Source organism: Pseudophryne corroboree, chromosome 4, assembly GCF_028390025.1.
Source record: "Pseudophryne corroboree isolate aPseCor3 chromosome 4, aPseCor3.hap2, whole genome shotgun sequence".
Lineage (NCBI taxonomy): Eukaryota > Metazoa > Chordata > Amphibia > Anura > Myobatrachidae > Pseudophryne > Pseudophryne corroboree.
In genome coordinates, this window is record NC_086447.1 from 808,381,376 (window position 1) to 808,397,994 (window position 16,619).

The window sequence follows — 16,619 nt, forward strand, 5'->3', positions numbered from 1 at the left end:
GAGCGCACGCATGCGCAGCAGGGACACATATGAGGTGCAAATATGGCAGTGTGCATCGTGATATTTTTCTGACTTTGACAGTCCACCCTTTGGCAGTCAACAATAACTGCCACTTCCTAAAACATTTCAAAACGAGAAAAATATATGTCAGGGGTTAATACATTTCCATGGTTGGGTAGGGGAGGAGAGGAGAAGGTAGGAAAAGGGTATGACCTAGTTAGATAGCAGAAGCATGTGTGTATGAATTGTGTTTGGGGGTCATGTATCATCGTGCCGTACGTGTTTTAAATCAAGCTTCGAGGCATTGCGAAGTATACATTTGAATTCCTTCTTATCCCGTGGTACGGGTCTGTGGATGGGCTGTCAAACTTTACCGAGCTCTTTTCGGCTGTGGTTGTAACAAATGGGGAGCACATTTTAGTTGATGATACATGAATGGGGGAATATGTGATTGCTGATATCTGTGCCTGTATTCCCTATCGACTATGTGTGTAATTACCTGAAGGTTGTAGAGATGAAGAAAAGACATAATTACGGTAAATGCAGTGGTATTCTATGTCAGGTAAATGAACATTTGTCGGTTGAAGTCTTGTTCGGTGTCTGTTGAATGCAGTCTTCTTTGTGCTTTTGCCAAAAGGCGTGTGGGCAAAAAGCTTTGTCAATGTCCATAGATTTACAAAAGTGTTGGGCTAGTGTAATTTTAAAATTTCTAGGGAAACTGGGGATCTATGGCAAAGTTCATCAAATATCTGTGTATAAGGTTGTCAAAACTTCTTCTTTAATCCATCAGTTGTCTGTATACAGGATCATCAAATTCCTCGTCCAAGTGGGTCTTTTTACCTTGGAGAAAACGGAAAAACAGGTGAAAGAAACGGACCGTAGAAATCGCATTTTCATCACATCATTGTTTCTACATTTGGGTCATAAATCAAATCCATTGGAATTACAATTTCCTCACTCCTTAAACTCATCACCCTGGTACTTCGTTTACACTTCGTTAAAGCCTGACCGCATCTAAATATCAAGCCAATCGTTATGATAACACCTAAGATACATAGGAGAAACTTCCCAACATCCATTATGACTCCTTGAGCCCATTCTCCTAAACCAGTGAACCAATTTCGCGGGTTCAACCATGACACCCAACCAGTCAGCTCATTACCTACAGCAGCAAGAGTGAGATTGTGTCTCCTGCGAAATTCCCACTTCAGTTGGAGAATATCGTCCATCTTTTGGTCTATGACCTCGACCGGGTCCTTGGTACTATTTGTAATATATGTGCAACATTTCACGCCGTACTGCGTTGCCAGTGTGACACAATATCCACCTGTCACTGCCGTGAGATAATTGAGAATCATTCTATGCTGAACCAGTTCTGTTTTATAAGCTTGAAGTTCTCTTCCAGTATACCTAAACGTGTCATCATACATTTCTGTGATATTGTCTAACAAATTTGCGAGCGCAGATATGTATTTATAATTCAACACTCCTCTGGCGGTGCGAGTGATGTCTAACGCGATTAGAAACTGAATCCCGGTGGATTCATGGATCATGTCAGAGGCCGGATGCTCTGTTCTTTCTATCAGGTGCCGTTTAACTACGTGCTTGTAATGGGTGTGAGTATAAGGAGCTTGGGCAACACGGTGTATATCTTTCATTTTGGCATGTGATACAGTCATTACTTCAGGCAATACTTTTCCAATATAACACAATCCTTCAGAGTTTGGGGCAAGCCACTTATACGCCTTCCTCCCGCATATGAAATATGCATCATCGGGGAGAACATATGGGACGGAGTAGGACATAACCATATTACACATCTTCCATGTGAAATCTCCTAACCCTAATTCTCCCATCTGTCTAGTACACGTATCAGCTTGTACGATATGTGCACCGTATCCTGGTGATACCTCTCCAACTCTCGTAATCCTATTTCCTAGGGTATACCTATATCGGAAAGATTTTCCTCTACTGGCTATGTGGCGTATAAGCTCTGTATCTGTCGGCATTCTATCTGCTCTATATGAAAAGGTCATGGTTTGGTTACTCCATGACACTTCCCAATTTCCCGGCTTTCGGGGATTGGAAATGTTAAAACATATGAGGGATCTATCCACATGATATTGGTGGAGCTTCAAACTAGGAGGACTGGAGATATTAAACCTCTTGTCCACCGGCCTCCCACCACTTAGCTCAAGTACCTCCCCTATCGTTAAAGGAAATGGTACTAGTCCTGATTTGCTATGACCTTGAGGTACTTGAGAGCATACCCAACAATCTGTTTGATTTAACACTCACTACCCACTAAGGAGTGATAGTCACTCAATGGATGCCGGTCCATGTGGATATTAAAACTGGATTGGCATTTCTTAATGCACCCATCCTCAACTACGTTATCACAGAGCCTACAGATACAGTTTTCTTCAGCTAACAATCCAAAAAAAAAATGTTTACAAATAACATGGCTGTTAGATTGTTTCCGGTACTCGCCTTTGTTCGGTGATTGTGTTGCTATTGGAAATTTACACCTCCGTCTTAGTCATTGGAACCTTTCTGGTGTCAAAACTTCTTTCTCGACCTCACTGGTACTCTCACCGAAACAGACTGCTCTGGTCAACATCAGGGTCAACAGGAAAATCCATATCACAGTCTCTTGTGGCAAGTCCATCTTACAGGAGGAGGAAAGAAGAAATTTGTAATGGGGTACAGAAAAACAGTTTGAGGGGGAGAGAAACTTGTTACGATAATTAAGTTCTCTAGTCTTGTTGTTCTTCTTTTTCTGCTGTCATCTCAAAGGTGCTGTCTCTCAGTCTTCCAAACGAACATTCCGGTGATGCAATATTTCTTCCAAACCAGCGATCTTTCTGTAAGGAGCAAAAATCTTGCATTACCATTTGTCTAGCTGATGTATGACATACCATCTTTAAACCATGAAAACATGAGTGAGAAGAGAGGAAAATAAAAAAAAACAAAAGAGAGAGAACAATTCATATGCATATATATATATATTACATAAATCAACAATAACCAGCAATAGGAAAAGAGAAAAAAAACATTTTTCGAACATTTTTTTTTAAACATTGTCAGATCATCAGGCTGTCATATCTACATGTCCAATGGTTTCCTTGCGCAGTCCCTCCCCACCAGCACCTGCATTACTCCACTGTCTGTATCTGGCCAGGATACATTGATGCGGATAGGTCATGCTGGGGTTTGGTAGACTTCTGCAAAGACCAAGCGGATATGCAATGTTTGAGTCCTTACTAATAATCGTCAGAGATGGGGAGAGAGAGAGAAAAAAAACATTTTTCACAAATACATTTACAATGTTTCACCTTGTCATTCCTGTGTCTTCAGTGAATGACCTCCCAATTTATTAACCGTTACCTCAGGCTTACCATCAGTCCTAATGATCACCTTTCCTGACTACATATCATGGGTGTGGCCCAAAATTCTTCCTAAAAGATCCCTGATTATAATTGTTTGTGTTATAATTTTGCTCATTTCTTGGTCTAGGGGGTCTGACTTTATGTGGGTTATTACAGTTGCTGGCATAATGCCCTTCTCTTCTACAATGATAACAAATCCTTGGCTTTCTCCATGTGCTAGGGGCCTGGGGTTCCGGTCGACTTGATGCCTCCTCTAGTGCTTGGATGCTCAGTACCATCAACCGCTCTCCCTGTGCTTCCCTGGTTCTTTGGATATTTTGGTCATGCTCGATAGCGGACTCTCTTAATGCAGCCACCGAGATACCTCTCCAATGAGGTATAGAGGTTTGTACCCTAATTTTTAGTGTGTCTTTTAAGCTGTCCATTAATACAGACACAGCTACCTCTCTGTGGTGTACGTTAGTTTCAATGTCATCTATACCAGTGTACCTAGCCATATCCTGCAGAGCCCGGTGAAAATACTCTGATGCGGATTCACCTTCTTTTTGTTTTATTGTAAAGATTTTATTCCACTTTACTACTGTAGGAAAATATACTCCTAACTGTAGATTGATTCTTTTTACATTATCTTGGTTATACTTGTCTGTTAGTGGTACTTCCTCATCTAGCTTACAATCAGCGATAAATTTCAATGAATCAACATCGGGGGGTAAACATGCCCTCAAAACTGTCCTCCAATCTTTGTTATTTGGCTCTGCAGTGTTTCCTAGCACTCTAATGTATTTTTGACAAGCAACTAAGTCTTTCCTGGGATCAGGAAATTCAGACAGAATTGTTCTTAATTCTGTTCGGGAAAAGGGGCAGTACATGGCGATGTTCCTGACAGGAGTGACTCCTGAAGAGTCAGTTTTTCCATTTGGTACTGCAATTACCCTGACAGGATTAAGTCCAGTAACGTCATTCTGAATTGATTCCACGATATGAGGTACATTTGTTTGTGTGTGATGTATAATACCATACGTACCTGTGGACACGACCTCACCTGACCCTCCGTTAGGGGGTTTGATTACAGTCTTTACCAATTTGGTCGCGTCCACCTGGATGTCTTGTGTGATGGCTGCTGGAAAAGGCTCCGACATTGTGCTGGGCTCACTTTCTTGTTGGTGTTCCTGAGGAAAGTTTAACAAGGGGTGCGACTTGCATGGGTTAATAGTTGTCCATTTAACACTTTCATTTTTATAAACCTTATTACGTTTGTTACATTCATTCTTAATATAGTTACTAAGTGCACTTTTATCGCACCCCATTGTGCCTTTCTCCGCAACCATAATCCTCTCCATTGCCATGTCTCTCCTCTCAAGATGAAAGTTAGGTATGTAAGTTACATTTCTTTGCATGTCACTTTCCTGTAGCCATATCTGCAAACAATCATCATGTTTAACTTGTTGTTTCCAGGATTTTATGAGACAGATCCTTTGCCTTAAATTATGCAATACCTCTAAGTCAAAACTACCTATCCCGGGAAATGGTGCCTTATCCCCCGCAGTCATTCGTGTCCATTCATCACAAAAGGTCTCAGTGTGGGGACCATACCTCCTCCACATTACTAACCGAGCAGACCCTCGGGGTCTGCAAGCCTCTGCAGTCTGAACCCTGACTGCTGAACGTCCCTGTGTTGTGCACTTGGCTTCCATTGTGGACCTTACACAGAAAATCTTCCTAAAATGCATCAAACACAGAAGTCTACGGTGGAAATCCTTAAAGCTCTTCCACTGAACTCCTTCTGCTCCGAGTACAACGAATCCGCCCCTTTTAGCAGACACGTGTAACCGTTACAGGCCCTATCTCTAGAGATTTTCCTGAGAGACCAGTGAAAATTCCCTTCTTTACACAAATCACGCTTGCATGTGCTCCCTACAACACGTATGAGGGCAAGATTTACGCATGGATATACTACCTCATATCACGTTGCGTTATTGGTCACACATACAACCGTACGGTCCAATCATACCACTTATAGACACTTGTTGCCCATAAATGGTAGGATCATTGGAGTCTCCCTACTGTGCTCCAAAACAGCCAGAGCGTAATACAACGAAAACTTTATCACACTCTGTTGCACGTTTTCACTCAGACCGTGCTCATCACGTTCCACCAAAGATCACCCAGATCACTCAGTTCACAAAGCGGGATTCAATACACTCATACCGTTTTCAACCCACTATCATTCTTATAGTTTTCTGATCAGAAAAATCATTTCCCGTAGTCTGATAGCTGTCCCCAGAGGCATTACAGTAAAGTAAGGTATTTAAACTAAGTTTTGGAAAAACTGAAATCAATTTGTGCTATTATCACGTGGCTATGCTATACCGCCCCCACTAAAACAATGCTATTGTGCGATTTGAGTTTCTGTGGGCGTACCCAGATGCTCCGTTGCGTAATATACGCTGCGTGCGTCGGCCTTTGTGTTGCGTTCGCGAGTCTCAGCCTTTTGTTAGAGACACGTGTACGCTGGCCATACAAAAATACAATTAGCACGTTTATCAATGTAGATGATCTTTAACTGTAATCATCTACCAAGCACCACACAGGTCTTTCCTTGTATCTCAGGCGAAGCTGTGCGTTTGTTTTACAAATTACCCCTTAATGTATCGTTTTTACTCTTTAACTACCAATAGCAACAAATCTTTCTCAGCACGTTTATCAATTATACAATGGCAAACAGGAGAGTGATATGAATATACACGAAAAAGGAATGCAGATATATGCGTGTGTATACAAAACAGAAATAAACAGTTTTAAAAGACACTAGTGTGTTGTTCTTACCTCCGGTTCCCGGATTCCTTCAGCACCCTTTACTAAGCGAAGCAGACGCTTATCCCGTCAGCACTGCGAAGAATATGATCTCCCGCCTTTTGCTGATGGATAATGTCTGCTGAAATTACCTAGCAGAGATATGTGAAGGACTGGACGAGCAGCCAATTGATAAAGCTAAATATTTATCTTATTTAAAACCCTTTATGAGGTCTAAGAACACTGTACGCTATTGACGTATGGAGTACCGTAAGGGTACGCACGTTGCGTAGCAATCGCTTAGCCGAGGTCGAGACGCTCAAGCGTCACGTTCGCTCACGGCCAAGAGGTCACAGGCAGGCACACTATTGGCTGCCGACTAACGTAATGATTTGCTATAGCGATGCGAACGCTCGAGACCACGAGGAGATCACCAGCGGCGCAGACGCTCACAATGTTAAACCTTTGTAACTATACCATAAAACAGTGTATTATGCAGTAAACCTTGGTGCAGAGATTAAGTGTAGATGCAACACCGTGTAACCTTATTAACTTAAAAGCTGTTCGAGCGTCACCGACACTCTGAGAATACTTAACACTATAAGAAATACACAAATACCGTGCTTAGGGTCTAACGCCTAATATGAATGTTATACTTGAAAAAGAATTATACAATTACAAGTCACACACTACAATATAACATAGACTAACTAACCAGATAACTACACAGTAAATACAATACAATACAATTACGTTTTAAGGGAAAATGAAAGAAAAAGGAGAAGAGAGAGAGAGAGAGATATGGCCCATAATAACAAGAAAGACAATATGATTGCTGAGAAAACTTATGCACAAGGGGAACGATCGCATGCGCCTCTGGACATCCAGCTCCCGATTTTCAGCAATGAGAACCGTTGAAGAGTGAGCTGGATGTGATCGGCTTGTCTATTTATGCCCCACACACAATACAATTCAATGGTCCCTACAATCTCATTGTTCATTGGACACAGGAATTCCTCCTCGCATTATAACAAAAGGTCATAGGTTGATTCATACAGGTGGGCTGTGACGATTTCCAACTGCTCAGGTGGGTGGGAAACTGGGTTTCCCGCCGCATGAATAAGTAAGTGCAAATAATAGTAAATGGACATAAACTTCTTATGTCCATAACTATTCGCACGAGCGATTAATCCGCTTCAAACCAACACCGGAATATTGCTAATTAAATACTCTTCCGATGGATACTAAACACCACTGTATTACTCCTGTCTGACCCTTCGTATCAAACAAAGAGGGATCTCTCTGTCCATGAACATGCTACATTAACCAAACTTTCAGAATCTATCAAAGGGACCATGATCTACAAAATACATTATATAGGGGAAATATGTAACGAAAGAGTCGCCCGCTAGACGCATACAATCTCTACCGTAAATGCGCATACCGTGCGCCTGCGGGTGCCCGCAACAGCGAGTATGCGCACGCACGGGAGAGCGCACGCATGCGCAGCAGGGACACATATGAGGTGCAAATATGGCAGTGTGCATCGTGATATTTTTCTGACTTTGACAATATATATATATACATACATATATATATATACATACATATACATACATACACCGGGCCTATTTTTAAATCAGGTTTGCAAACTAGCGGGATCATTTATCAATGAGTGATAAAATGCGTTGCGAATGATAAAACTCGTTGCGTATGATAAATGGTGCCAACTGTCATGTGTTCAGCTCCTGTCATGTGTTTGAAAAATTACATTTGGGAGCTGATTGGCTGGAGCAACGTTTATCATACACAATTAGTTTTATCATTCACCACAAGTTTTATCACTTTTTGATAAATGAGCCCCTAAATCTTTCACAGTAATAGGCGTCTAATGCAGGATGCACAGGAGATGAAAATACAACTGTAAATTAGCACCATAATATGTATGGCTGTGTACTGTAGAAGCATGTGGTACCAGTACCCAACTATGCCAGGCCTTCTAAAGAAAGTATAGGTTAGTTGGTCTGTCAGTCTTCAATGTGTCCAGCTCACATGAAGGGGCACATTTATTTTTCACCCTCAGGAAACATTTCCGCAAACTAGAAGTGTATCTGTGTACAAGAAACATTCTGAAGAAGTGTTCTGTTCAACATTTTAAATGTAAGATTATTAGTCTGAACAGCAACCATTTCATCATATTAAAGAATATCTTTTAGTCCTAAATTACTACCTGGTTAACATTGGGAGTAATTAGATTGTTTTTGGGTACAATAAGTAATGGGGGCTCAATGGAGCTATTCAATTGTTTTGCCAATCGGGTGCTACTGCGTAATATCTGCTCACATCCTCCTGAGGTGGTAAGCTGGAATCCGTGAAAAGTTGGCTTTTGGGGTAGCAATGCCCAGTACTTTGCACGGATTTAGCCGCTGTATACATCCAAACCCAGTGCATTTGGCAGTTATGAGTAATGCAGTGGTGCCCGATCTGCAAAACAATTGAATAGCTCCATTGTGTATCTATTGAATTCTCCCATTATTGTTTAAATTGATAGTAACATTGGCCCTCATTCCGAGTTGTTCGCTCGTTGCCGATTTTCTCTATTTTGCGATTATTCGCTTACTGCGCATGCGCAATGTTCGCAGAGCGCATGCGCTTAGTTATTTTACTCAACAGTTAGGTATTTTACTCACGGCATTATGAGGAATTTTCTTCGTTCAGGTGATCGGAGTGTGATTGACAGGAAGTGGGTGTTTCTGGGCGGAAACTGACCGTTTTATGGGTATGTGTGAAAAAACACTGCCGTTTCTGGGAAAAACGCGGGAGTGGCTGGAGAAACGGGGGAGTGTCTGGGCGAACGCTGGGTGTGTTTGTGACGTCAAACCAGGAACGAAACTGACTGAACTGATCGCAGTGGCAGAGTAAGTGTCGAGCTACTCAGAAACTGCTAAGAAATTTCTATTCGCATTTATGAGAATCTTTCGTTCGCAATTCTGCTAAGCTAAGATTCACTCCCAGTAGGCGGCGGCTTAGCGTGTGCAATGCTGCTAAAAGCAGCTTGCGAGCGAACAACTCGGAATGAGGGCCATTATGTGGTGCATAGGCATGTGCATCGGTTTTAAACCCGTAACAACAGCTTAATGGAAAATATGGATGCTTTCTGAAAAGCATACTGGATTTTGCTGTTGACAACCATGGACATACAAACTTGATGTACACAGAACCAGAGCTGGCAAGGTATATTCACAGAGATTTGCCAGGAGCCTGGACATGGATCAAGACCAGACATGAGAGTAACTGGAGGGCCACGGCAAGACAAGGACACATAACATGACCAGACACAGGATAGCAGGAACAGGGCAGAATCCAACAGGATATGGATGCAGGAACGGCAGGGGCAGTATACTGAAGACTGAGGAAGGATAGAAGGATATGGGAACACAATGGCTGGGCTCCAGGACACAGGAACTGACAGGAAGACTGGGAATTGTACAGGGTACAGAAATCATGTGACAAGCTCACTAGAGTCAGGAACTAGGGAATATCACCAGTAGGCAGAAACTGGCCAGCATTTCTAATGAAAGCGAGACAAATCAATCACAGGAGTCATCAGGCTGAGGTCAGGTACAAGGGCGTAGCTACCATAGGTGCAGGTAGTGCAGCTGCTATGGGGCCCAGAGCTGAGAGGGACCCACCTTCCTTGTCTAAGTTACATGTGTTGTATATATTTAGTGCTCCTTACAAACTTTTGCTTTGTGGCCTACAATATATCTAGTTATGCCCCTGAACTTGCTCATTGTAATGTTGTATAAAATGAACTGGAGAGCATTATAATATTACATAATATGAACTGGGTCACTGTAATGTGGCACAATATGAAGTGGAGCCACTATAGTGTGGCATAATATGAACTGTGGCACTGTACTGTAGCTTAATATAAATTGGAGACATAATCTGAATTGTGGGCACTGTGTTGCATAATGTGTGCTGGTAGCCCTACAATATGAAATAACATGAACTAGGGGGCTACTATGGGTCAGAAAATAAACTAGGACACTACTATAGGGTAAAATATTAACTAAGGCACTACTATGGTTTAGAAAATGAACTAGAACTCTATTATGGAGTATTAAATTAACAACTGATGCAGAGACGTGTCTTTCTAGAATAATTTGGACAGGAGCCCCTTCAAAATGTTGCTATAGGGCCCCCAAAGTTCTGGCTATGCCCCTGATCAGGTAACAAGGTATTCCAAAGAGGTGAGCTACTGCATGTAGCAGTAGCATCCTAGTTGCTAGGAGACAGCCAGAATATAGACAGGAAAGTGCTGCAGTGGCGACTCATAATAAGTACAAGTTCTACCACAGAGTTAAAAAAAAGGAAACCAACAAGCCTGGATGATAATCTTGGATGTGGTAGATGGCCTTCATGAAAAAAGTGAAGAGGGACTTCCTCAAGAAAATGCCTCATCCCAAGTTGCTCACCCCAGGGGTTATGAGCTGGGGAGGAGCAATTGTGGCAATATGAAGATAGATGGCAATCAGGAGTCATGGATTCTGTGTGGGGCTGGAGAGATTCACCCACACAGGAAAGAAAAAGGAAGTGTGACCACAACTAATAGATGCTGAGTAGAGACAGTCCAAGAGGCACTGGCTAGTCAAGTGAAGTGTGGTCTGTATATACAGCCTAGGTGGGGTTGTTGCAGACCAGGGAGGCTGCCATATCGAGATTGTCCAGGATATACTGTAGAAGACAAGAGAGGAAGTTCTGAATACAGAGTCCAAGTGGGGTTACAGAAGCCAGAGGCCTATTAAGACACAGTGCTCAAAAGACTGCGAGACTTTGTATGCAGAGTAGCTGCCTATTGTGGAGGGGCCAAGAAGTGAGCTAGTGCCCTGAGTGAGGACTAGGCTGTTTTTGTTTTCATTTAATGCTGTAAACTGAGAATAAAATCTCCATTTGATTTATTGAACCCAAAAAGCTCTTTGTTGACTCTGATCAGAGGCGCTGAGAGGAGGGGTGGGTACTCTTTACCAAGGATCGGGCCTGTTGGAGGGGCCCGTTGGGGGCCTGGGTCCAACCACTGCCACGCCCCTGTTGCAGGCAGTGGCACTTCTGGGAGGGACAGAGAAGAGACTGCTGATGCAGCATCCTTTGTCCCCAGGCCAGCATACTGTGTGCTGTGTGCTGGCCTGGGGAGAGAGGCTGCAGCAGAAGCAGTCAGTTCTCTCTCCCCCTGTATGCTGATGTGTGGGGGTAGCAATCTTACTCGCCCCTCACCCCCTGCCCACCAGATCTGCCACCAGTGCCACCATGTGCGGCGCACGCAATCGCACATGAACTAAATTTTTTATATTTTCTAAGGTGGAGGTCTGGCCACACCTCCACAAGTTGCTCCCTCCCAGTACTCACCATCCCTGACCTTGACCCAAACACCTATACACTGTACCATTAAACAGTCTACCAAGCTAAATACCCCAAATTGTAACAATAACACATGCAAACAGTAAAACAACAGAGAGCATAATGCAGAGAAAGTAACAATAAAACATAGAACTGAGTTATTATAAACAACTTATTTTTTATTGCTTAGCAAACACTTACCCCCACAGCTGTAATTAATGTAATTATTAACACATCAGGAGATGTGGGATAATCACTGTGTGCTGCAACTCTAGCAAGAGTAACTGGGCCCTAGAGGATGTACTAGCTACAGTAAAAGATAAAGTATTGTGAAATCTGTTATCACTTCTAATATAAATGCTACCATTTTAAAATAGTTTATAAGTATCCCTTGCTGCTAAACCTGTGGACTTAAGTTCGTCAAAATGAGACTGATTCTAGCTATAATTTTATAGCTTGTACTAGATAAATTATAGCTAAAATCTGTTTTTTATGGGCAACACTTCTACCTGTCCTCTTTACAAGTGTAACACCCTGGGGTGTGTCTAAGTGGTTGGAAGATGTATCACAGGTGTTAGGTGGCTTTGTGAAAGACCCTTTCCCTATGGTGTTGTCCCCGTCCCTTGTTTCCTGTACCTTATTCATAGAGGTAGGATTGATTGAGATGCAACAGGAATGCTCTGTCAGCAATCTCCGACAGGAAATGTCTTTTATTGAGCTGCAAAGACTCTGGATTAAAGATGGCGATTGGTTAATTAGCAAAATAAGATAATCACAATGGTAATGAACAATTAAAGAATACAAGGAAAATCACTTTTGACTAAAGCTCACAATACACGGGATCACTCAAGAGTTATACGGTTCAATCAATATAATCACAGGTACATGTATATTCTAACAAGATAATGATAGTGATGAGAGAATGATGAAAAATACTAGCTCATTGACAATTTTTATATTCCTATCTTTCTCTAACAATAATGTTCCAATCTTCATCGGTAAATTACTTTGGAGCTCTCTTTTAATCCCGAAGAGCCACAGTTTTGCAATAGGGCTATGGTAAACTGTTTTTATTGCACAAGGGGATATACTGTAGATCCTACAATGTCACAGTATTGCAATGGGGTGGTAATGGCACTGATGTAGATAATATTATTCCTGGGTTTATTAGCAAATTGTCACTGTTCTTTCGGGTATTGCAAAAAGGATAAAGATAGCAATGGTATCATGGATTCTCTAATAATATTACTTTCCTTGTGGTAATTACAAAGAACAAATTGCTCTGTCTTTACTCTTTAAATTAGCTAAATGTCTATCTTACATGTCCTTGCACAAAAAATGCATCTGTAGTGGTCAACTGTACTCAAAAATGGGATCACTCTGGAGTTCTCAATCAAGGGCCTGATAACACCCCTCCTTTCCATGCGTTCGTAAGCAGTGTATGGGTAACACATGGACAATTGGGCTTAGCACTTACCCACTGTTAGTCCCCACCAAAAACAGACTTGGTTTACACACTCGTAACCTTTCAGGCTATTCTGCACTCTGACTGAACCTGTCTTAGCGGTACTCAGCTTTTCAAGATGGCCACAGTGTCCACGCCTCTTCATAAGCACGGCAGGGTCCAGTCCCCAACTGCAACGTCTCACGGCCACTCTCCCGGTTTTCTGCACTCCCAGGACCACCCAGCTGCTCTAACTCTACAGCGCTGCTCTCCACCGCTCAGTGTAATACCCAGTCTACACCAATTCACCTCCTCCCGCTCCGCTCTTCACAACGCGTCCAGCTCCTTCAATGGCTTATCTCCAACTCATCCTTCTTTTTCCCACAAGGCTCCTCTGGCTCTCTGACACTCTGTCCAATCAATGCTCATCAGCTCATAACACATGACACTTTCCATGTTCTGGGGTGCAACGCAAGATTTTATAAATCTTCACCATTATATCCTAGCAGACAGCCTTCCCTTATAAACTACTACATTCACTGTAGTTCTCTCTCCCACTTAGCATAGGTAGTTGGAGCTAATAAGGTCTTCTTCTAGCTCCTGCCCAGGCATAGAGCTCTCCACAAACTGAAAATCAACTATCACAGCCTCTGACAGCTTCAGAAATTTCCTTTCTTAAATCAGATTGCCCCCCTAATTGAGGGTATTCCGATTTTTGGTGTAGACCTAAATTGGGCCCTCCAGCTGGAGATGGACATCTCTGGCATGCCGGTATGGACGTCGTTGACTCTGCACCGTAAAGTCCGTCGCGTGCTCCACGAACACCAGTTGGTCGACACGTGGCGGCTCCAGCACTCGAGTGATAGGGGCTATTCATTCTATTCCCGGCCACATACTACCTACTCCAGACTGGATTACTTCTTGCTGCCCCATCGGTTTTTACATCTTATTCGGGAAACTGACATGGGGCTGATCACCTGGTCGGACCACGCCCCCATCTTCCTGACTTTGGAGACGTCCTGCCCTCATTTCAAACATTGCACCTGGCGACTGAATGAACAACTTTTGATGGATCCACGGTTTGCTCCTCAATTAACTGAGGCCATCAGGGACTATTTTGAGATCAACGAGGGTCTGGACGTCTCCAAAGTCATGATGTGGGAGGCGCACAAATATGTTTTACACAGTAAACTTATTCAAATAGGTTCCTTGAGGAAAAAGGAAAGACTGGGGAAAAAAGCTGCTCGGCTTCAGCGCTTGAGAGATCTGGAGACTGCGCATAAAACAGGCCCGTCCTCCCAACTCTTAACCAAGCTGAACGAGACGAGGTCGGCCCTTAATGTCCTGCTTTTTGAGGATGTCAAAAAGGATTATAGGATATGTCGTAACCGTTTTTTTCAATGGGGTAACAAACCGGGGAAATTGTTTGCAAGAGCACTACGTTCGCAAAGGGCTACCTTACATATCCGTTCGATAGCGGACGCAAAGGGTACTCGCCATGCCCTTACCAGAGATATAGCCAACACTTTTCACTCCTACTATTCTAGACTGTACAACCTTCATGACCCCGAGTCCCCAGAGGTCTTACTGGCCACTAAAGCCCTGATAGCCAAATACCTTAACGATTCGGGCCTTCCACGATTGTCTGCAGATGATAGTGCCTGGCTGGACTTTCCCTGTTTTCCCTGCCAGTACTGGAACAGGCCCTTAAGGCGACACCTTCCGGGAAGAGTCCCGGCCCTGATGGCTTTACTGTCTCGTATTATAAGCTATTCAAAGACTCTCTCCTACCCAAAATGCTGTTAGCTTTCAACGCAATTTCTGGAGATTGTGGGTTTTCCCCTCAAGCTTTGGAGGCCTTTATCACAGTTATACCTAAAGAGGGTAAAGACCCGATGCAATGTGCCAGCTACCGCCCCAATCTCACTTCTTAATACGGACGTCAAACTGTTTGCCAAGCTTATGGCAAATAGATTGAAGTTGTTTCTCCGCCCCCGGTATTGTTGATTCAGATCAGGTGGGATTTGTCCCTGGGAGAGAGGCTCGTGACAATACAACCAAAATTATTGACTTGATGCACCTGGCCTCCTCGGGCAGTGGTCACACAGTGGTGCTGTCCACTGATGCCGAGAAGGCGTTTGATAGAATCAGTTGGGTCTTTATGAAGGGGGTTTTAAGACACATAGGAGTAGGTACGACTTGTTTTCATCGCATCCAGGCTCTCTATAGCTCCCCCACGGCGAGGATCAAAATTAACGGGGCCTTGTCCGCGCCAGGTTTGATCAGAAACAGTACCAGACAAGGCTGTCCTCTCTTGCCCCTCATTTTTATTTTATGCATGGAGGCTCTGGCTGGTTCTATTAGACGTAATCCTGATATCTCAGGCCTGGCCGTGAATGGTAGGGAATTTAAGCTAGCGCTGTTTGCAGATGATCTGTTGGTTGTCCTTTCGAATCCACTAGTTTCGATCCCAAACCTCATGCGCGAATTTAGTGACTTTGGCTCCCTGTCCAATTTCTAAATTCATTTTTCTAAATCAGTGGCGGTAAATGTGTCGGCTCCTTCTCAATCCCTGGCAAATCTTAAATTGTCCTTTCCTTTTATTTGGCACCCCAATAGCTTCAAGTATCTGGGAGTTACATTACATACCGATCCTACACGCCTTTTTGACGAAAACTTCAAACCCCTACTTACCACCCTCTGTTCAGAATTTAGGGACTGGGGTACCCGAAGGCTCTCTTGGTTAGGTAGACTTAGTGTAATCAATATGAATGTACTCCCCAGAGTCCTTTATCTCCTCCAAACACTACCAATCTACATCCCCAAGTTTTGGTTTAGAGACTTGCATAACGCAGTCCGAGACTTCGTATAGGGGGGCAAGAGACCACGATTCCAACATGCTATACTTTTTCGCCATAAATATATGGGTGGCCTACAGCTGCCCCACTTCTCTTTGTACTATGATGCTATTTTTCTTAATAGGATAATGGAATGGTCCCGCACAACTGACATCAAACAATGGGTGCTTATAGAAAGTGCCGCCGTGGTACCACCAATATGTCACTATCCTTGGCTTTCGAGACTTCCTGCTGTTCTCCATCCCACTGTTAGCCCTACATTAACCAGATGGAGCAGACTACGAACCCTTTACTGTGTCTTCGAAACTTTCTCCCTTGAACTCTTTATTTTGAAATCCAGATTTCCCCCCGGAATTTGAGGTGTGGTCGCAAAAGGGAATTTCACGTGTCGGCCAGCTGGTGGAGAATGGGGAAATACTTACTTTCCCTTCTCTACAACTGAAATGGAGCCTTTCGTCATCAGAAATTTGGAGGTACCTTCAGTTAAAACACTTTGTAGTGGCGAACAAGATACGTCATATCATCGCTAGACTGGTGACTATATTTGAGAGTATGTGTCTTGACTCCTCCTGCCCTGCACATTTTCTATCCAAATGCTATAAACTCCTGATTGAGCATAAGTTCCCGGCCCTCCCAAAATACACTTGTGCATGGGGTAGGGATTTGCGGGTTGAGCTGTCGGAAGAGGAATGGACTCGTTGTTTTTAGGCCACCTTTGCCAGCTCAAGTAGTTAC